This window comes from Abramis brama (assembly GCF_963993115.1).
Source record: "Abramis brama genome assembly, chromosome: 20".
Classification (NCBI taxonomy): Eukaryota; Metazoa; Chordata; class Actinopteri; order Cypriniformes; family Leuciscidae; genus Abramis; species Abramis brama.
This window is the reverse complement of record NC_139982.1, coordinates 4,802,227-4,824,810: the sequence shown is the minus strand read 5'-3', so window position 1 is coordinate 4,824,810 and position 22,584 is coordinate 4,802,227. Positions and strand designations below refer to the sequence as shown.

Genomic DNA, 22,584 nt, shown 5'->3' with positions numbered 1-22,584 from the left:
CATTCAGAATGGAAGATATCCCTCTTTGGATTTTGGTTGCTAGGGTACTCTGTTTGGTTGCTAGGGAGGGGCTAGGAAGTGTTGAGGTGATTCATGATTGGCTGGTTGCCTCCCTGAGTCAACTGAGACCACCCCCATGTTTCTATGACAATTCAGTCCAGAGATATCCCTTTGATCTCTTTCAATGGAAGTCTATGGGACTTGTTGCTAAGGTGCTCTAAATGGTTGCTATGGCGTGACAAGATAGCTTCACAATGATCCTGAGAGACTGATTGGTCGTCTGTGTAAAATGAGCCCGCCCCCTTGTCTCTATGACACTGTGATCCAGAGCTACGTTCAATACAAAATCCCTATGCAATGTGTAGGACGGCCCATGAAATGGGCCGTCCTACACCATTGTAAGTCAATGGGAAACTTTGGGACGCTCCTGCCCCCCAGGGGTGCAACTTTTACCCCATTGTGAGGTATGTTCTTACAGAGCCTGTCAGCCTCTTCAAATGTGGCAAATCACACGTTTCTCCGAAATCCTCGCTCAGAGCTACGAGTGGTCAAAGTTCGTCGCAATGTTAAGTCAATGGGACTTTTTTGGCCGCTTTTTCGCCCCTGGGGCGAACACCGCCCCCCCGATCGCTTATAAAAGTCATAGCACACCTCTCCTCAATGAGCCGGTCGATTTGACACCTCACTCAGGGGTCTGTGACTAACGGTGCGGGGCGAGTTACGCGCCAAACTTTGTCCAGAATAATAATAAAAAGAATAATAAGTATGAGCAATAACAATAGTGATGCTTTCAAAAAAGCACCACTAACTAGAATGTACATTTCCTGAAGAAAATGTGAAGTGGTGCTTGCAGTGGCAAAATTCGCCACTGGGCAGATGCTAACACAATTACCATGTTGTGATACCATGATATACATGACAGCATGACACTTTAGCAGTATTTACCACGATTTACCATGATTCTAAGATGATTTACTACGATTTACCACATTCCAGCATGATTTACTATGATTAACATGTTGTTAGAATGATGCTAGCATGATTAGAATGTTGTTAGCATGATTAGCATGTTGGTTGGATGATGCTAGCATGATTAGCATTTTGCTAGCATGTTTTTAGCTAGATGCTAACATGATTAGCATGTTACTAGCATTATGCTAGCTTGATTAGCATGTTGCTAGCATAATGCTAGCATGATTAGCATGTATCTAGCATGATGCTAGCTTGATCAGCATGTTGCTAGCATAATGCTAACATGATTAGCATGTTGCTAGCATGATTAACATGTTGGTTGGATGATGCTAGCATTATTAGCATGTTGCTAGCATGCTTTTAACAAGATGCTAGCATGATTAGCGTTTTGTTAACATGTTTTTAGCTAGATGCTAACATGATTAGCATGTTACTAGCATTATGCTAGCTTGATTAGCATGTTGCTAGCATAATGCTAGCATGATTAGCATGTCTCTAGCATGATGTTAGCTTGATCAGCATGTTGCTAGCATAATGCTAACATGATTAGCATGTTGCTAGCATGATGCTAGCTTGATTAGCATGTTACTAGCATGATGCTAGCTTTATTAACATTTTGCTAGCATGATGCTAGCATGATTAGCATGTTGCTAGCATGATGCTAGCTTGATTAACATGTTGCTAGCATAATGCTAGCTTGATTAGCATGTTGCTAGCATGATGCTAGCTTGATTAGCATGTTGCTAGCATGATGCTAGCATGATTAGCATGTTGTCAGCATGTTTTTAGCAAGATGCTGTTGCCAGGTGGTTGCTAGGGTGTTCTGGGTGGTTGCTATTGTGTTGCTAGGCAGTTGCTAAGGTGTTCTGGGTGGTTGCTAGGCAGTTGCTAGAGTATTCTTGGTGGTTGCTAGGCAGTTGCTAGGGTATTCTTGGTGGTTGCTAGGGCGTTGCTAGGTGGTTGCTAGGGTGTTCTGGGTGGTTGCTATGGTGTTGCTAGGCAGTTGCTATGGTATTCTGGGTGGATGCTAGGGCGTTGCTAGGCAGTTGCTAGGGTGTTCTGGGTGGTTGCTAGGCAGTTGCTAGGTGTTCTAGGTGGTTGCTAGGCAGTTGCTAGGGTGTTCTGGGTGCTTGCTAGAGTTTTTTGTGGTTACTAGAGCATTTCTAGACGTTGCTAGGGTGTTCTGGGTAGTTGCTAAGGTATTTTTTTTAGTTGCTATGGTGTTACTAGGTGGTTGGTAGTTGTCAAAGATGGTTACTATGGAGTTTTTATAGAGTTATTAAAATCTTTAATAACGAGTGCCTTCTGTACGGCACTCGGCCTGCGGCCTCGTGCCTATGGTCGAATAGGCACAAGCATGGAGCAATATCGCAAGGCCACGAGTGTAATATTGCATTAAAAAATACAAAAAAATGTAAAAAAAAAATTTTTTTGGTTTAGGGTGGTTGCTAGGGAGCTCTTAGTGGTTGCTAGGGTGCTGAAACTGGTTGCTAGGGTGTGGCTATGAAGATTTTAGGCCATAACTTATTGGCTGCTTGATAATATAAATCCTCTGAGGGAGAGAGAGAGGGAGAGACGCAGGGGTGTCAGGCCCTTTGGAGTGGTGTGTGTGTGAAAACGTCGGTTGGGATTCAAATATTTTTAGAACTCCCAATGTAAAGTCAATGGGACTTTTTTGGCCGCTTTTTCGTCCGCTGTGCGAACATCGTACACCCGATCGCTTAGAAAAGTCATAGCACACCTCTCCTCAATGAGCCGGTCGATTTGATGCCTCACTCAGGGGTCTGTGACAAACGGTGCGGGGCGAGTTTCGCGCCAAACTTTGTCCAGAATAATAAGAATAAGAATAACTAGAATGTACATTTCCTGAAGAAAATGTGAAGTGGTGCTTGCAGTGGCAAAACTCGCCACTCAGTTGCTAAAGTGTGGTACATGATTGCATACGAGCCAACAAACATGTTTGTACGATGTTCTGGTGCTGAGATATGGCTTATTCATGTTGTTCAGGTGGTTGCTAGGGTGTTCTGTGTGGTTGCTAGGGCTTTGCTAGGTGGTTGCTAGGGTGTTCTGGGTGGTTGCTATGGCGTTGCTAGGCGGTTGCTAGGGTATTCTGGGTGGTTGCTAGGGTGTTGCTAGGCAGTTGCTAGGGTATTCTGGATTGCTATGGCGTTGCTAGGCAGTTGCTAGGGTATTCTGGGTGGTTGCTAGGGCGTCGCTAGGCAGTTGCTAGGGTGTTCTGGGTGGTTGCTATGGTGTTGCTAGGCGGTTGCTAGGGTATTCTGGGTGGTTGCTAGGACGTTGCTAGGCGGTTGCTAGGGTATTCTGGGTGGTTGGTAGGCGGTTGCTAGGGTATTCTTGGTGGTTGCTATGGTGTTGCTAGGCGGTTGCTAGGATATTCTGGGTGGTTGCTAGGCGGTTGCTAGGGTATTCTTGGTGGTTGCTAGGGCGTTGCTAGTTGGTTGCTAGGCTGTTCTGGGTGGTTGCTATGGTGTTGCTAGGCGGTTGCTAGGGTATTCTGGGTGGTTGCTAGGGCGTTGCTAGGTGGTTGCTAGGGTATTCTGGGTAGTTGCTATGGTGTTGCTAGGCGGTTGCTAGGGTATTCTGGGTGGTTGCTAGGTGGTTGCTAGGGTATTCTTGGTGGTTGCTAGGGCGTTGCTAGGGTGTTCTGGGTGGTTGCTATGGTGTTGCTAGGCAGTTGCTATGGTATTTTGGGTGGATGCTAGGGCGTTGCTAGGCAGTTGCTAGGGTGTTCTGGGTGGTTGCTATGCAGTTGCTAGGTGTTCTGGGGGGTTGCTAGACAGTTGCTAGGGTGTTCTGGGTAGTTGCTACGGTATTTTTGGTGGTTACTAGAGCGTTTCTCGACGTTGCTAGGGTGTTCAGGATGGTTGCTAAGGTATTTTTTTTTAGTTGCTATGGTGTTACTAGGTGGTTGGTAGTTGTCAAAGATGGTTACTATGGAGTTTTTATAGAGTTATTAAAATCTTTAATAACGAGTGCCTTCAGTACGGCACTCGGCCTGCGGCCTCGTGCCTATGGCCGAATAGGCACAAGCATGGAGCGATATCGCAAGGCCACGAGAGTAAAATTGCTTTAAAAAATAAAAAAAATATAAAAAAAATTTTTTTTTTGGTTTAGGGTGGTTGCTAGGGAGCTCTTAGTGGTTGCTAGGGTGCTGAAACTGGTTGCTAGGGTGTGGCTATGAAGATTTTAGGCCATTACTTATTGGTTGCTTGATAATATAAATCCTCTGAGGGAGAGAGAGAGGGAGAGATGCAGGGGTGTCAGGCCCTTTGGAGTCTGTGTGTGTGAAAACGTCGGTTGGGATTCAAATATTTTTAGAACTCCCAATGTAAAGTCAATGGGACTTTTTTGGCCGCTTTTTCGTCCGCTGTGCGAAAATCGTACACCCGATCGCTTAGAAAAGTCATAGCACACCTCTCCTCAATGAGCCGGTCGATTTGACACCTCACTCAGGAGTCTGTGACAAACGGTGCGGGGCGAGTTACGCGCCAAACTTTGTCCAGAATAATAATAAAAAAAAGAATAATAATAAGTATGAGCAATAACAATAGTGATGCCTTGCTTTCAGCAAGCACCACTAATAATAATAAGTATGAGCAATAACAATAGTGATGCTTTTAAAAAAGCACCACTAACTAGAATGTACATTTCCTGAAGAAAATGTGAAGTGGTGCTTGCAGTGGCAAAACTCGCCACTCGGCTGCTAGGGACTGCATACAACTGCATACAAGCCAACAAACATGTCTATACGATATTGTGGGGCTGAAATATGGCTTCTATATGTTGGAATATGGTTGCTAGGTGGCTCTAAACAGTTGCTAGGGTGTTCTGGGTGGTTGCTATGGTGTTACTAGGTGGTTGCTATGGTGTTACTAGGTGGTTGCTAAGGTATTTTTGGTTGTTGCTATGGTGTTACTAGGTAGTTGGTAGTTGTCTAAGATGGTTAAAATATTTAGAGTTCTTAAAATCTTTAATAACGAGTGCCTTTAGTATGGCATTCAGCCTCATTACTAATCTAATCTGATATGTTTTATAATTAGGACATCACATTTACCATAATAGTATAATGTCAGATGCACAATAGTCGTACATGACACAAATTACAAACAAAATGCATGCTTGTTTATTTTGGTATAATCAAATTCTCATCAAATTAACTTTTAAAACAACCTATGGGCAATTTTTCTACCTGACCTATGTAAATATTAACAGCAGATGTAGTGATTTATACTGTAGAACTGTGTGTAAATCCTGAGTTGAGGGGTCGTGAGCTGCAGAATGCAACCAGTTACTTATAGTGCGGCGTTTTGCATGGCGTCCCCACTGCGTATAGCTACGCAAAATGAAGTAACCGTTCGAAAAGGGAACTCCTCAGTATATTGTAACCTCAGTTCCCTGAGAGTAGGGAACGAAATATATTTCGTAGCCGGCCGCACTATAGTAACCTGGCAAGTTGTCGCTTCAGTCGTTAAACCTGCTAAAATGGCGTTTTTCGGGGTCTAAAAATATCATAAAAGAATAATAATATGGGCTAAGGCCGCGCCCCCTTGGCGGGCTGACGTGTAATGGCGTGATGCTAGTTCATTGGCGCACATGTCAGAGGCACCCGCGCCATTGGATGTGTGCAGTTACCGCAGCACAGCCAATGAGCGAGCCAGACACTCACTGTGCTAGCAATGCGTTTTACATTATAGGCTTCAGTAAATCGAGGAAAAGGAGTTTCCCTTTTTCCCGCAATCTGTAAAAATGCACGGAAACTTTAAGGTTAAAGTAACCTTCCACAAATATTTCTTACATTTGAAAGGTTTGATTTGGCTATGCCAGTAATATGAAGACACCCTTTCTCAAATAACATTCACCCTTTTCTTACAAAACGTATATGAATATGCTTAGCTTATATCTGATGACATTGTGTGTATGTTTTCTAGAATTAATGGAAAATCTGTATTAATACATTTTCTTGGACAGAATGGAAATTGTAGTACCACATGCATGTACAGATGGTGGATCTGAAAGACGCATACTTTCACATTCAGATAGCTCTCATCACAGGCACTTCCTGGGATTCGTGTTCGAAGGTATCACTCCTCACGTTCGAGAAAAACGCAGCTAGTGCTTTTTCCTTTGAGACTCAGTAGGGAGCGCGTATTAGTCTACCTAGACGACTAATGCAAAGAACTAAAGCCCCGCCTCACCCAGTTCGGGTACCTAACCCAGTTCGGGTACCTCACCCAGTTCGGGTACCTAATCCAGTTCGAGTATCGGACCTGGTTGAAACACTAATGCATGAGTGTTTCAACCAGGTCCGATACTCGAACTGGATTAGGCGGGGCTTTAGTTCTTGTATTCACTTGCTACGCCATGTGTAAAAAATGTCTGTCAACTCGCACCCTATGTTTGTGAAAATACACACAATGTCATCAGATAAAGCATATATTCCTATACGTTTTGTCAGAAAAGGGTGAATGGTTTTAGAGAAAGGGCGGCTACATATTAATGATTGATTTTTTGCGCCATGGAGGGAGGGAAAGGCAGTTTGAATACAGTGATAGTGCGCGCGCGCGCGCGACCGGCTCTGTCTCTCTCTATGCTCGTTCTTTCAGAAACAAGCGCCCCCTGTCACGAGCGCTGCAGTCAGTCATCTATCACCATTCAAGGTGGCCGCCAAAAAAAAAAAAATCATTAGCTATAGGCCGAGCTCAAAAGAGCCCAACCCCAAGTCATTTTGTCTTTCTGATCCAAAGATATAATCTCACAAATTTTGTGCCAATATTAAATCTTTGGGACTTTTTTCGGCTGAGCCAACAACCATGTCTGTAAGATATTGTGGATATGGCTTATATGTTGCAATATGGTTTCTAGGTGGCTCTAAACGGTTATGTTGTTCTGAGTGAACACTATATATTGATAGATTTAAACTAAGTTCCTTTTTTAATTATTATAAAGTCATAAGATTTCCTATCATTTGTTTTAATGCGATACTAGTTTAGCCTATTTTATTAGTGCATAGAATTTTGCCGTGAACAAATGCATAGATCCGCAATGGCTTAAAATACCATTAAAAGCACTGTTCTGTTAGCACGTTTTGGTTGTGTGCATGGTTGTGTGCAGCACATAAACAGCGCGCGAGTCGTTTCGCGCTTGAAATGATTTAAAAACAAATTTTCTGTGACCGCGCTTTTTAGATTTGTGCGTCATCGAAATTTTTATTTTATAACAACAAGTATCCGCCACCTGACCTCAAGTAATGTGAAGAACAAATAATTTAATACATTTGTAAAAACGCTCTTTATTTGAATGAGTGGGTGGCTCTTAAAAGAGCCGTTGTTGCCTGGGATGGCAGAGGGAGTAAGACATGGTGGCTTCAGCTTTGGAGTTCCACCCGCAGAGCTTCTCTGAGGTTGTCCAGGAGAAGCCGGTTTCCCTCTGTGCTCAGGTGAACTCCGTCTCTGCACAGATGGGAGAGGCCGATGTTTCGATGGCGAATGGCGCGCATCTGTCTCCCTGCCAAGAAGCCGGTAACCTTCCCATTGATGAACCGCCGGCTGCGTTCCACGCCGTAGGCAGACCTGCCAATCTGACCTCTCCATTTCAAGCGTGGCAGAATGTATGAGAACACCAGCCTCGTCCTGGGAAACATTTCGAAACATGTGCCCAGGTCCCGCGTTATTTCCCTAAGGAAACTCAAGCGATCGCGGCCCTCCCGGAGCAAACTGTTTCCACCCAGGTGTATTATCAAAATGTCCGGAGCTTGAGCTCTGCTCCGAAGAGAGCGCAGAGCTGGAAGCAATTGCTCCCAGAGTCTACCTCCTCTGCCATCCCAAGTGATCTTACAGGGAAGATCGAGGTTTGCATCCAGGCCCTGCTCACATATGTGAGAACGCAACCTGCGCGTAATAGAACTGCCAACTATCCATACTCGTGGTGCCATCTCAAAGACGAGTGAGGGGAACTGCGATTTACCGCCAGTATTAATATGAGTGCTGCATGTTTGATTGGCTGTTTTTGCACATTCTACAGGCCCCACCCAACAGCACTTCAGAATAATAATTAGAATTATTAACGTATATGTATTCCAATTTATTGCTTATAAAACTGTTTATGATTTGTGACAATGTTTACATTTCAATATTTATATGGTAATATATACTGATTTTTAGCGTTTTGGATGTGCAGACCCTCTTACTATTTTAAAGTACCAATAACAATTAATAAAAAAATAAAAAATAACGTTACGATGTCCAGAAATTTAGAAACAGTGCATTGGGTTTAATTGATTGTTTAATGAGATCTAGCTGCTACTAGTTGTAGATCCTACTACCAAATATTTTCAGGTTGATAAATGCATATCCGCGATGTTTGTCTGTCTACGTTAATAGTCCAGCGGTTGAACTTTTGCCTCTCGTGTCAGGGGTTCTAGGATCTAATCCGCAATCATAAAAGTTTTTTTTTTTTTTTTTTTTTACTAACCAAACAGAATAGGCTGATTAGAGGTTGCATATAGAGCACAGACACTTAATTAGTGTGCATTTTTGTTGTTATTCCACCGGAAGCTCAGCACAGACGCACAACAGGTTTATATTGTGTTCGTTACCATGACTACCATCTGCACGTCCCTGCACGTGCTTCTTGTGTAGCCAGGTCGTAGCAAATGAAAAGAAATCATACAGCACAATCTATAACTTAATACTGAGCAACAGTGCATCATTTGTATTGTTTTAAATGGCAGATTCGTTTGTGTGAAGGACCCAAGTAGAGGACGCATGTGCAGTTACTTTATAAAAGGCACTTAACTGTGACACCCCATCGATCATACTGCACATTTTCCTTTTTGTTTAAACCAATCATTGAAGTGTGTTAAATTATAATTAATTTTTATTGTTTTTTTAAATAATTGTTTAAATTTTTTTTTTGTTATGTAAAAAATTGTTGAATTAAAAAACTGTACTGTAGTTTAAAATTATAATATGACACCACACCTACTGTACCTACTTTGGTCATAACAGCAATCGCTGGAAGCCACTTCTGCTCATCAGATCGCATAGTTTATTGGAATATGAATAGAAATAATGATTTTGTCTAAATAAATGAAACAAACTTCTAAATGTATCAATATTCCTCCAATTATGCACACTTCTGGATTAAAATGCCATTTGGATGCTGTTCAGTGAAGCTGTGTGAAGACACGTTAACAGGTGTGTCTGAATATGAATGCATGTTATTCTTTTCAAAGCATCAAACATTAATTGATCGTTGATATCCTGTACATGTAGTGGTCTTGATTTTATAAATGCTGAGTATATAAAGCTCATTTAAATGTAAGCTTTTAAATGACCCTCTTACCATCTTAAAGAACCATCTGTGAATATACCTGGATCTTCTCTGAAGTTCACAAGAAAATATTCATAATGTGACAATGAGTAACTTTCAATACCATTCAATAAAGACAAAAACACAGTATGTGCCAATTAACCAAATGTTTATTTAAAAGATTTGTTTAAACGCCTGTTGTGTCAAATTCCACCCAGCAAATGGATTAGATCCTAGTGTTGTACTAGTTATTACTTTGTATTAAAATTATCTTTACAGCATTACCCCTAAGATTATAAAAAGCATTTTTTTAAATTATGTACTAGTTTAGCCTGAATGTGAATGTTAGCTATACTGTTCCCATGTCTTAGTGCTTTAATAGGTTATTTGCGTGTTAGGTCAAAAGTTTATTACCTGCCTGGTTCAGATTACACGATTTTAGCACGATTTTGGCACAATCCGTTTGACGTAGGGTGTCGTGGGGATTCGTAAACGACAATGGGTGTCGGGACGCAAGATTCGATCGTTTCATCTCATATAGCGTGTCATAGTGGGCGACAACCTCTGCGATGCTTCAGGACATCATGACAGAAAGACTAGCATGTTTAATTTTTGAACGGTCCTCCACGACGGGTTGAGTATGTGAGCGAGAGTGAGAGTGCGAACAACAGTGAGTGTGTGTGTGCGCCAGTGAGCGAGTGTGTGTGTAGTGAGCAGGTGTGTGTGCGCGAGTGTGTGAGCGAGGGACAGTGAGTGTGTGTGTGTGCTTGAGTGAGCGAGTGTGTGTGTGTGAGAGAGTGAGTGAGTGAGAGAGCGCAAGTGAGTGAGCGAGGGACAGTGAGTGTGAGTGTGTGTGTGAGTGTGTGCGAGTGAATGTGTGCGTGTGACGACATGCGATGACTGGACGGAAAGCAACGTGTAGTCTGACATGTTTCTTGTTAGGAGTCAAAATCGTGTAATCTGACACCGTGACATTTTAACAGACACAAAAATCTTGTAATCTGAACCAGGCATTTTTCATTGTGTCAGGCTGTCTGTTGAGATGTGTTCATTGCGCGAGTTCATATCATGATGACGATGAAAATTCGATGTATCGTTCAGCCCTAGTTGTGAATACATTTTGTAAAAATGCTCTTTAGTTGAATGAGTGGGTAGCTCTGAAAAGAGCCGTTGTTGCCTTTAAAAAGACATTTGGCTTCAACTTTGGAGTTCCACCTGCAGACCTTCTCTGAGGTTGCTCAGGAGAAGCTGGTTTCCCTCTGTGCTCAGGTGAACTCCGTCTCTGCACAGATGGGAGAGGCCGATGTTTCTATGCTGAATGGCGCCCATCTGTCTCCGTGGATATCCTGAGGGCAGAGGAGGTAAAACATATATGATAATGTTAGTGAATTTATTTGAATTGTTCTGATTCTCCAAGACTTATTGAGCAGCATAGTTGATGGGTCAAATGTAAGCCTGGCAAAATACCATTTTTGCTCTGTCACTTCTGAGAACCATCATGCACGTTAAAATCAAAGCTTTTCACATCAAATCATACACCTTTGAACAAAACCCATGGTTTTTCCTGCATTTAACTTTTTTAGCATTTATTAATCTTTGTTAGTGATTTTTAACATTTACTAATACTGGTACATTGTTAAAATTAAAAGTTTTAAGTGCTAACATTAGTAAATACAGTGAACTAACATGAATAAACATTGAACAGCAGTTTTTAAAATAAATAACATTGTCAAAAATAAATAAATAAAATTAAGTTCATACTGGAGTGATTAAAATCATAAAGCGCAAAGCAAGTTGTTGTTAGCTACCTGTTAATTTTATTCAATTGTTAGCTATATGGTAGAAAATTAAGACTATTAGTTTAAATAAACCTTTTGATGCTACTTTTTTTAGTTTAACTTTTTAATATCAATATAACAAAATTATAATTTTATCTTACACAACTATGAAATCCAGTGGTAAAATCTGCTCTTTTTTTAAATAAGAGGGCAAGATAGGACAGCAGTGTCTGTTGGCCACCAACGAAGACCATTTTTGACCTGGGAAAAACAATGAAACCGTTGTATAATAAAATGCACTGAAACACTAGACCTTATCAGTAGTATTGACAAACTTTACCTCAGTCTGCTTCTTCCTCTGCTTCTTCATTCTTCAGCGTTGTCCTCAATGCCATAGATATTTGGACCTCTTCTCCGGGCATGAAACTAATAAATTAACAATGGGATCACTAATACACCCGGAACTAATAAACAAAAAAAAGAAAGAAATATAGAAATAAAACTTACGGAAAGAAATTGGCACGTAATCTGGTATCCAGCTCGTCATCGTCATTGATGTAGCACACGTGATCTTCTCAGACAATCTGACTTCATTTGGCTGGTTCCTGAAAAACATTAAAATCAAAATTAGATTCAAATATAACATTTCGATTCAAATGCGGTTATGAAAAGCAGTAGTACACCGACTGAAGCAAAATCTTTTAACACTTAGCTTTAGAAGGTATATTGCACACTCGTATCCAGACAGGACTGCTATGGTCTCCCAATTCTTCCTGCAACTTTATAGAAGTGCACATATCAATCATAAAATAGCAGGGGACTGCATATCCCGCACAGATTGTCACAAATTGTGTAGATTGAAATCAATTCAAGTAAAATGTATGTTATAAGGTCAAAATCAAACATTACAATGGTGTCTTGCTACTTCTCTCTTTCCCTTGTCTTTTATAACTTACTGCCACTGTTGCTCAATGACTGTCTGTGTCCTCCCTGGAGCTGTCACACTACTCCTCCATACTTCCTGCTGCTGCTGTGGTTGCTCCTTCCTCGTAGCTCAGTGGCATAAACCCTAAACATGACCTAACCACAATCTCCTAACCACAATCTAACCGCAACATGACCATACGCGCCAACCCGTTTGATTAAGGCTGTCGAAGCCCCGCTGATGTCATGTATCCAGGTCCATTGGCAACGGTTCCGTATGGCCTACCTAACAACCCGACCATACGCGCCCAACCGTTCAACTAAGGCTGTCGAAGCCCCACTGTCTCATTTAAAGCAAGGTTCAGTGGCAAACGGTTCCGTATGGCATACTAACCTACCGCAACACACAACAATACTGGTCCATCACAAAAACTCATTTACGCAAAATACAGTACACGGGATTGTGATAACTATGATAACTATGCAAGACACCTGACTGAAGGCACAAATCCGGATGAGAGATGTAAATATGATCCAATAGAGTGTTCTTTTTGGTTGTTGCTGTGGTGATCAGTTGCGTGTATCCTTTAGACTGAAACAATTCCAGAACAGTTTTTTTCCCTGCGCAGAGATCCTCATTAAAATCGCCACAGATTATTACAGGATGTTCGTCCACGATGTCCAAATAATCCAGCAGACTCTTCAAGTTTTCCAGGAATCCTTCGAATCCGTAGTGTGGTGGCCTGTAGACAGCAGCGATTGTTGCTTTGATCGGGCTATCTACTTTGATGACGACATACTCCAGATCAGTCACATTTTGAATAAACTGCCTAGCCTGAGCTGATATATGCTCTTTGCAATATATTGCGACTCCACCACCAGCTTTCTGTGCAATTTCTTGGTGTGTCGAGTAGGAGACATGTCTGTTACGCAGAAACATGTTGTATCCTTCCAATTGGACATGAGGTGTAGTGAATGATCCGGTCAGGTGAGTTTCCGTCATGCAAAGAATATCCGATAGAAGCAGTTCATGATGGCATCTGATGTCTTCAATGTGGGATGACAGTCCTTCTGTGTTGTGATGGATGATTTTAAGCGTTTGATCCATGTTGGTTTCCTTCACCTGCTGCAAAAGTGGCATGATTCCTTTAAACGTCGCTCTTGTCATGTTTCCCAATGAGGCTGTGACAGTAGGATCTGCATATATCTTCTTTTCACTGAAGTCCATAATGTGCAGTCCACGAAGCGAGGTCGTTCTGCTGAGGGCAACGTAGGCCATTCCCGGCTCGAAAATCTTCTTCAGTGAGACAACGGCATTCTCCATCGTCATGCCTTGGACTTTGTGAGCTGTGCAGGCGTAGGCTAACTTGATGGGGAATTGTCGACGAACTGCCCCTTTCCTAAGAGTTTCTTCGGATCTCTCGATGTAAACCAAGTCGTCTTCTTCACCTTGCACCCTTTTGCGGTGTTTCTTGCCTGCGTTTGGATTGTCAAGCTGAAGTCCTAACATTTGCACGGTGTTGATTCCATCTTTTGTCTTATTGACAATGTTTGCAATCTTTCCAAAACACCCATTGACAATTCCATCTTCAACATCCAGATTCCTAGTCACCATTATGCGTACTCCCAACGCAATTTGTATGGTGTCAGGCAAGTCGTCCTTTTTTCCGGTGATGGGCTTCATTTGTCTCTTCATCCCTCCTGTTCTTGGGTCTTTCCTGTGGTCTTCGGCATCGATGGTAATGATGTCAGTGTGAAGGGCATGGATTGTTTTCGTATTGTGTTCGTGAACTTCCTTGTTTGTGGCAAATATGTGCAGTGCATCACACGGGCAGTCTTTGGGGTCCTTCACTGCCTGGAGTAGCAAAGCTCTATCTTCTTTGGCAAGATCGTCGGTCTTCTGCTTCACCCGTAGGCGGTTTAAAAGTTGGGCAAAAGCCAGGTCTTCTTTCTGACGCATGATCTCGGTGAGGGTAATCATTTGGAAATGGTCTTTCCAGAAGTCCAAAACATCCTCTTCGTACACGCAGAGTGGTTTGGCTTTACCCAGAGGTGGCAGTTGGTAAAAGTCGCCCACGGCGAGGACAGAGATTCCCCCGAAAGGCTTCTTGCTGCCTTTGATTTGCTGACATCTCCAGTTTATGTAGGCAAAAAGATCCTTGGAAATCATGGACACTTCATCGATGATAAGAATCTCCACGTCGCGTAGTCTTGCTCGTAGTTCATCTAGGGCATTTCCAAGTCCTTGATACGGTGGCTTCAGATTCCTTGGAAGTTTTAAGATGGAATGCAGAGTTTTACCGGATATGTTGAACGCTGCCGTTCCAGTAAACGCACTCAAGAGCACCGTAGGCACGGATAGATCTCCTTCCTCTCGTAGTCGAGGCAGTTGTCGCAGAATCTTGGTCGCTTCCGTGTATATGCACTTGATGACGTGTGATTTGCCACAACCAGCACCACCTGACACGAAGTAGAAAAACTGTTCCGGATTATGACCCCACACACGCTTCTGACACCACTGGCAGACCGTGTAGAATATGGCTGCCTGCGTCACGTTTAGACTTCTAAACAACCTCCTGACAAATTCGATGCTCATCTGCGGTGCCTCTATTTGTGGCACGACTCCATCTCCATGTTCAAGAATCTGAAATTCTGGGACATCATCTTGTACATCCTCATCATCTGGATTGATGTCTTGTCGTTCTGCAACGCACTCTAAACGATCCACTTCAATCTCTGGTGCAAAGGCGGCCCATGCGTTCTCGGGTGGCCCTTGCTGTTGCAGCTGATCGAACGCCTTATCCACCTCGTCGCTGTGTTTTTCGAATTTTTCCTTGTGTGCTTGCACTATGGCGCAGACAGGGAAAAGCAAACCAGGGGTTGTCCAGGGTAGTTCCACCTTTGCACTCTTGTAAAATGTTTCATATGTCGGAAATCTAGGCGGTTTTAGCTGTTCGTTGCTTCGATGTGGCATATAAAGCTTAAGTAATCTACTGTAAAACTTTTCGGGTTGTTTTTCCTCCGAATAACGTGCATACCTAATAACTGCAGCCTTCCCAGTTCTTTTCTGAAAAAAGCCCATGCCGTAGAGCAGCTGGTGAACATTCTTGCCTTTTGTTTGTTGACCGTACACGATGCGGCACTCCGAAGCAAATTCTGCCAGACACATCTTCTCAAAGTCACGCGTTTGAGGCCTTGCTCTGTATTTCTCTATCATCCCTGACATCCACACATCCTCCGAATCAGGATTTTTGTTTTGTAGGACGCTTAGGGGAAGACTCATCTTAAGCGCGTCATCGTCCGTCGGTAGAAACACAACACTTCGTGAACACTTCTTCAACGGTAAGCTGCATGTTCGTGCCACAGACTCCTGAGCGCTAACTTGCCTGTGTTTTGAGTAGGCTTGCATTATCTGCTTCATTTCATCTTCCTCGCTAACGTTCGTCTCACGCACACTCTTGATTACGTTCTTAAGTAAATCGCCCATTTCATGCTCCGGCTTGGAAATATACGAAAGCATATACATAACGCAGCTAAAAGCGTCAAGAACGAACTGAATGTCCATATTAGCGTTCCATGCCCTCAACAAATCGGGATTGTATCCATTCACCCAAGACTCCTTTGGATCACGCTTCAGCAGAATCACGTTGGCATTGGACAATGCTTCGACGTTCTCATTGTAGTCATCGATGGACAACTTACTCTTTGTCAGTAGGTCTGACAAGCTGTCAAAAGAGGCTTGGGGGTCATTCAACAGATCCCACACCGGCTTGAGTTTTGTCCTGGCTTCGCTCATTGCCTTTTGAGCAGCCTCCCGTCTCAACTTTCTTCTGTCTGCTTGCTTTTGCTCTTTCTCATGCTCTTCTTCAGGACGCTGTGGTTGTTTAGATGCAAACATGCAGCTTCCAGATGGAGAAGTGTCCGTGTCATCCTCTTCTTCAGGACGCTGTGGTCGCGGACGAGTGATCGTGGTGCTAGACACCGGTAGTTTGGGGAACCCAAATCGACACAATAGATTTCCCTTCTTACAGGACTTTGAGTGGTTCCTGCTGTGAAGCTGGACCTCTGTGACGATCTTGTGAAGCTCAGGATCAGCCGAGGGATCGGGCAACTGGCAGGTTATGTTGCGGTCAATAAAGTCACAAACATCCTTATCAGAGTCCTTTTCAAACTCGGGTGCGTCCTTTATCCAAACAAGAAGATGGATATGTGGGCTTCCTCTAGCTTGAAACTCCACTCGGTAAAAGTAGTCCTCAACTTTACCAATGGGTTGGGCAGGCGACAAAAGCAGATGAGTCATTAGCGCATCCACCCGCTTCTCAAACATACGCATGACAGTGACCGGATTACTTCGGAGGATTTCACACTTTGTCGTCCAGTCAAGCTCGGAAAAGTCGACGTGTTCACCTTGCTGGGCCTTGATTGCTGTAATTACTTCAGGCCATCTCATTTCGGCTGCACTGAATGTGCAAAAAAACGTAGGGGTTCCTAACTGTCTTATCATAGCCTGTAGATCCCTCAAAGTTTTCTCCCAATACGATGGAGAGCCTCTCAGTGGTTGCATGAACCGCGTGGCGTCTCTGTTGTGTACCAATCTTTCAATCTCCCGGTTGTCTTGAAGCAGTCTGTTAGAAATTCTTCGGCCATCTCTTGTGAGAGGTTTGCCTTTTCGCAACTGAATAGACATGCTGTTTCTAGCCAGTTGCGTTTCTGTTACAAACTGTGCAAAGAAAAGATAACTCTGATCTTTTGCAAAACGCGTGTCCACGCTGAACAATCTCACGTTGAAATACATACTGGGAGATATTGAAATTTGTCTTTCCTCATCAATGGAATTTTGTCCAGTGGGGAATTGAACAGGGAAAGCCATAGCTTCCAGCTTTGGGATCTTGAAAAATCCAACAGGCTTTTGTCCTTGTGCAGGTGCGATACTAAATATTCCCTCACCGTACGACAAGATCTCCTGTCCGATGTCGGGCGGCTGCATGCACGTGTCTAATGTGAGCCCGGGTCGAAGCTCATCCTTTTCCTCGACGCTAACGTGTTGCTCATCCTGCTCAGCAACATCGACTTCTTGTTGCATCTCAGAGACTTCAGCTTCCTCGTCTAGGTGACTTTCAGAGACATCAGCTTCCTCATCTATGGGACTTTCGAATATAGCCGTTTCTCTTATGGAGATATTCCTGTATTCCGAATGCATTGCTTTCAGCTTCGATAAAGCTGCAAGTATGTTATGCATGTTCACCGTGTGGAACTGCTGGTATCCTTTAAACTTAACGTGTCTCTTCAGCTTCACCTGCAGCAGCTGTGCCTCACTTCTTGGTCTTGGCAGAGAGTTGACAGTCTTCTCCATCTCGGAGGGCACACACACGACGGCACCACGTACTGCTCTCTGCTGTCCTTTGGGTAATGCAACTATTTTTGCAAATGGTAAAATTTTTGCAATCAGTTGACGTTCAAGGACATTTAGTTCATCCAATTCCGCAGGGATTGGTGGCAACTCCAGTTTGTTGGCTGCTGCAATTGAAGACATCTGTCCTCTCTTGAGGTGGCTGTCACAAGTGTGGCAAATCCATTCCTGTCTTCTCTCTTCCGGAACTACGCAGGAACCTGAGCAGGCATTATCACAAGTGTGAACATACTTCCCGATTAGGCAAGACGCTGCAACATGAACGTTTTTGTTATAACTCGTTCTATTACAGACCTTGACTTGATTAGGAAACAGGGCTCTGTGACAGACTGTGCAGACATGTGTAGGGCCATGCTGAATCTTACACCGGAATGCATGTATGGCACTTTCCATCACTTTGTTAACACAAGGCTGGGGAGTTTCCTGGCTGGGACGGATGTATGGTTTATATTTATTTTTGATCCGCAGTGCACATTGCAATCGATGAAGAACGTGATATGTAGCATCACCCGCACATTTCTGGGTCTTGCGCAGGGTACATCGCAGGATGTGATGTGCTCTGAACTCTGGGTCACCGGCATATCTCCTCACCATGTACTGTTTCATTCTCCTCTGGAATAGAGTATCGGTGCTGTACCTCCTAACCATATTGTCTTTCATCTTCTTCCGGAAGAGAGCATCTGTGCTGTACCTCTTCTTAATGTACGCTTTCATCTTCTTCTGATAGAGAGAATCGCTGCTGTACCTCCTAACCATATTGTCTTTCATCTTCTTCCGGAAGAGAGCATCTGTGCTGTACCTCTTCTTACTGTATTCTTTCATCTTTTTCTGGAAGAGAGCATCTGTGCTGTATCTCTTCTTAATATACTCTTTCTTCTTCTTCTGGAAGAGAGCATCTGTGCTGTATCTCTTCTTTGTATACTCTTTCATCTTCCTCTGGAAGACAGTATCCATGCCGTATCTTCTCACTATATACTGTTTCATTTTGTTTCGGAAGAGAGCATCTTGATTATACTTTACCTTATTTGCTTCTTTTTTCTTTGATTGGTATTGCAAAGAAACTGCATACCTCTGTCTCTCACAATCCCTTTTTTTATGTTTCCTGGTGGATGCAGCCGTGTTCTTAGGATCTCCGTCTTGTTTTGACATTGTAAATGTTTTACGCATTTCTTTTCTTCTCCTGTGCTTATTTGTTTTATCTGCCACATCTCGGTTTTCAGCTCCTGAGCCAACAAAATTTACTTTGGCTCCAACATTTGTTGCTGGTTCTGGTAGAGCTGAAATCACTTGTGATACCGGTTCACAAACAGATGTTGAAGGCAGTTGGACAGACTGTTGCTCTGCTTCAAAAGACACAGGCATAAATTCATAGCTGGTCTCATCACCACGATCCCGGAAGATCTTGAGAACTCTGTCTGCCATGTCACTCAGGTGGGTGAAAGTCAACATGACAGCAGTTCCATGACCAGTAGGATGGGGCAAGCCTGCAGCAGTCCTCGAGTGAGAATCAAAGTATCCGTACCTTCCAGATCTGTCTCTGAACACAGCAATACACTCTGGAGCAACAAGGAGCAGAGCATGCCTGACATTTGTTGAGAGACACTGCAGTCTTTCAGTGAGAGGAAGCCACCACTCTTCAGTGCCTGGGGGCCCTGTGGCTCTGAGGTATCCAAACATCACTCCTGACTTCAGCACATTATGTGTCCGGTGAAATGATGCCACGCTCAACGGTACTTCCTCCATTGTCAGATGGTTTGCGATTAAACCTCCCTTCAGCAATAAGCTGCATTTTAATATAGACATAACACGCATCTCCCTCCTCTAAAACTCTATCAAGGTCAGGCATCTTGAACGTAATCCCTTCACTCTGATTAGCTAAAAATGTCAACGCTACACACGTGCACTGATGATTTCTAGAGAAACTCTCATACCTATCATCACCTTGACAATGAGATGCCTGCACAGACAAAACCCTGGGTGCAATATCACCACCTTCTGCATACGTTCTACCCGAAAACTGAGCTACAGCTGCACTGGTGCTTGCCTGTTCAACCTGTAAATAATCATTCATGCAATTAGGCTGTAAGTAAAAATTAGTGTTATAGAATCTCTGTTAAATTTTAAATTGCACTTCATAGTGTTTGGGACAAAGACATTTTTGCTAAACAGTATTAAAGATAAACTAAAAAACTAAAGAAAAGGCATTTAAAATTAAAGATTAATTAAATTATTTGATTAATTAGTGATTAAATTTAACAATTTACATTGTAATAAATGTGCTATACGGATTTGCATGTGTGTGAGACAGAACCGCTTGTATGGAAGTAAAATAATGACAAATGTTTTTGTTTTTTTTAAATCTTGTTGAATTGCACTCCTTGAAAAAAATTACAAAACATTATAATCTTGTTCATGGTAGAGAAAGCTGCTTACATGTACAAAACTAACTGTGAAGACTTAAATGTAAACACGGCTTATGTGTCTTTATCAGCTTTTCCATATATATATATATACTGTTCATTCTATTGCTCTATCATATTTTATCTTTCATTTAATAGTAAAGCACATATTAAGTCAACAGCAGTGAGTAATTTATTTGTCATTTGTTTGATTAACATTCAACAGGAGTATGTTCTCTCTCTCTCTCTCTGGTCAGTTAACGTTAATAATAAGCTACATGCCTCGTTTTACTTTCTTTGCCATTGACATACGACTGAACTACAAACTTTCCACTGACGTCTGTGAAAAAGGGATTCGCTCGACCAGCTCGCACTGTGCCGCTGTGCTCTCAATCCACTGCATGTTTTTCTCTGATCAGCTCGTGTACCACAGCTATGTGTTATTATATTTTGTTTAATATTCCACTAATAAGATACATTTACTTCATAAACAGCCTTCTTTTTTATCCCCTCTGTTGTCAGTGTTTCTTTGTCTGGACACAAACACTGTACTGTAGCCTACACACGCTGCCTGGTATTGGTTATTGGTTTCATGGCATTTTTACGAGTACGAGTACATGAGCTCAGTATCGGGCCCGATACTGATACTGGTATCGGTGCATCCCTAATGGAGATTATCAATTGGCAATCTACTGATATTCATATACTTATAGCAAGTGAGCATTGTTGTTTTTTTGTTTATATCTAGAGCTGCACGATTAACAGAAATTAAATCGAAATCACAATTTGGCTTAGTGTGATTATTTAAAAAATTGCAATATTTTAATTAAATAAGTATATGCGCAGCACTGAGATCAAAGCGGATCGACCGGTTCACAGTAAATGCTACTCCATCTCTGCAAGCACTGTAAATTTGAGTCACTTATAAAAGGTGTATTTGAAAATCATAGAATAAGGCAGAAATTATATTATTTAAAAGTGTTGTATAGAGTGATAAAGTCATTATGATTAGCATTGCAGGGTCCAGGCTGCGACCAAAAAAGTCGACATATACGACCATTTTTGGAGAATTTGCAAGTTAAAATTTGATGTGGTCGCATTTGTGAAATCGTGACAGCCCTAGTCCCAAACATTAAGGTGCCCTGAAATGAGCATGTTGCAAGACACAGATATCAATAGTACCTGGTTAATCCTGGAGGGTCTGGTCTGGTCATCCTCCAGGTCCAACTTTCTCCAACGAATTTTTTGAGCCTGAGATCTCTTTCCTTTCCGCGGCATCCTTTAAAATATGAAGAGATAAAAAGAAATGACAAAAAATGATTCTTGACAAATTTATCTGTTTAAGTCACTAATTTCGGTGAATTAAGTAACTTCTAAAAGTAGAGATTTTACTTTCAAGTCTCAAATCATAAAAAGTAGCCATGGATTTCTTTTTTAATACTCAAAAGTAATTCATATTTAAATGCACTTATTTGTTAAGTCAAATTCATTTTAAATGGACATTCTCACTTAGTTAGGCACATACTTTGAACGTTCTCCAGATGTAACAGCTGTTGAGCCTAAAAAGATAAAACCTGTAGTATACTCAGGAAGAAAACAAACAGTTAAACAAGAACAAAGAAAGAGACACTGTGTAAACTTGTAAATTGCAATAAAGTTTTTTTTTTTTTTTTTTTTTTGGGGTAGGTGGTGGGTCGGTCGGTTGAGGGGGGTGAAGGTGGAGGGGGTAGGTCGTGTGATGGGGTGGGGGTGAAGGTGGAGGGGGTAGGTGGTGGGTGGGTGGTGAAGGTAGAGGACGTGGGGTAAGAAATGAAATAAACTGCTCTCTGTAGAAAACGGCAAAACCCAAGGAACCTGAAAAAGATATAAAAACAGACATATTAAGGCACAGGGACTACAATTATGGCGATGGGATGAAAATGCCATAAGACAGCTTAAGAAACAATATTAATACTAACCAGAGAGAAAAGTGCAGCAGAAAATGCAGGTTGTGCTCTGATCAGTCAGTCTGAAAAAAATGACGACAACATAATGAAATATGACTTTATGATAATGATTATAATACTTTATCTATATGAAGAATACAGATAATTTTAGGAATTTATCTCAATAAAGTCTTTTTTTGAAATACTCTTATATTTTCTAGAAGCCGAGTTATGTCAAATATGCGGCCCAAAAATCTGTGATGGACCGACCATACAGCAGGTTTACTATATAGGACAAGTGGTTTTGGAGAATGGATGGTATGTAGTCTTAATTATTTGTGGCATAAACAAAACAGGTTTTTTCTAATAGCTTTTATATTCATGATCATTTTTAAACTATAACGATTTTCTTATCAACAAGCTAAATCTGAAGCATTTTGTATTTGTGGCCATGTCCCTAATTAACCCTTTACCTTTGAAATGCAGTAAAGGAATGCTTGTGAATCAGTATTCTGAAACAGAGAAAAAGAGTGTCATAAAACTCAACACCAACAACTTCACTCACAAACCATGTAACTTGAACTTTTATTGCAAATAATAACACTGGAAAAAAAGCTGAAAATGTTCACCTCACTCACACCTTCACCTAAATGATTTCTACAAAAATGTTTGTCATTTTCTACAAAAATCTACACATTGTTATATATGAAGAGTTCAGATGCAAAAGCCTCTAAGTGCCATCTGAAATTTTTCTCTAGAACGATCATTTTTATCAAGCTTGTATATAAGTTCAGTAATTTCACTTATATGACAATTAATAGGGAATTTGCATTGCCATTTAAGTG

The 22,584-nt window shown here is 42.0% G+C and overlaps 2 long non-coding RNA genes across 3 annotated transcripts; both read right to left on the bottom strand.

The window, feature by feature from the left end:
- Positions 1-9,455: 9,455 nt before the first annotated feature.
- LOC311071039 lies at positions 9,456-21,480 on the bottom strand. Of its 2 annotated transcripts, XR_014603735.1 has the most exons (6): positions 21,340-21,480; positions 20,997-21,093; positions 19,408-19,468; positions 11,589-11,860; positions 11,422-11,507; positions 9,456-10,649 (listed from the first exon to the last, which is right to left on the bottom strand). It is a non-coding gene; the product is annotated as an uncharacterized lncRNA (long non-coding RNA). The 2 variants fall into 2 exon arrangements; XR_014603736.1 differs by lacking the exon at positions 19,408-19,468 and having other exon boundaries at positions 21,340-21,478.
- A 69-nt stretch (positions 21,481-21,549) lies between these two features.
- Positions 21,550-22,377, bottom strand: LOC311071568. The gene is made up of 3 exons (XR_014603896.1): positions 22,213-22,377; positions 21,773-21,822; positions 21,550-21,668 (listed from the first exon to the last, which is right to left on the bottom strand). It is a non-coding gene; the product is annotated as an uncharacterized lncRNA (long non-coding RNA).
- Positions 22,378-22,584: the final 207 nt, after the last annotated feature.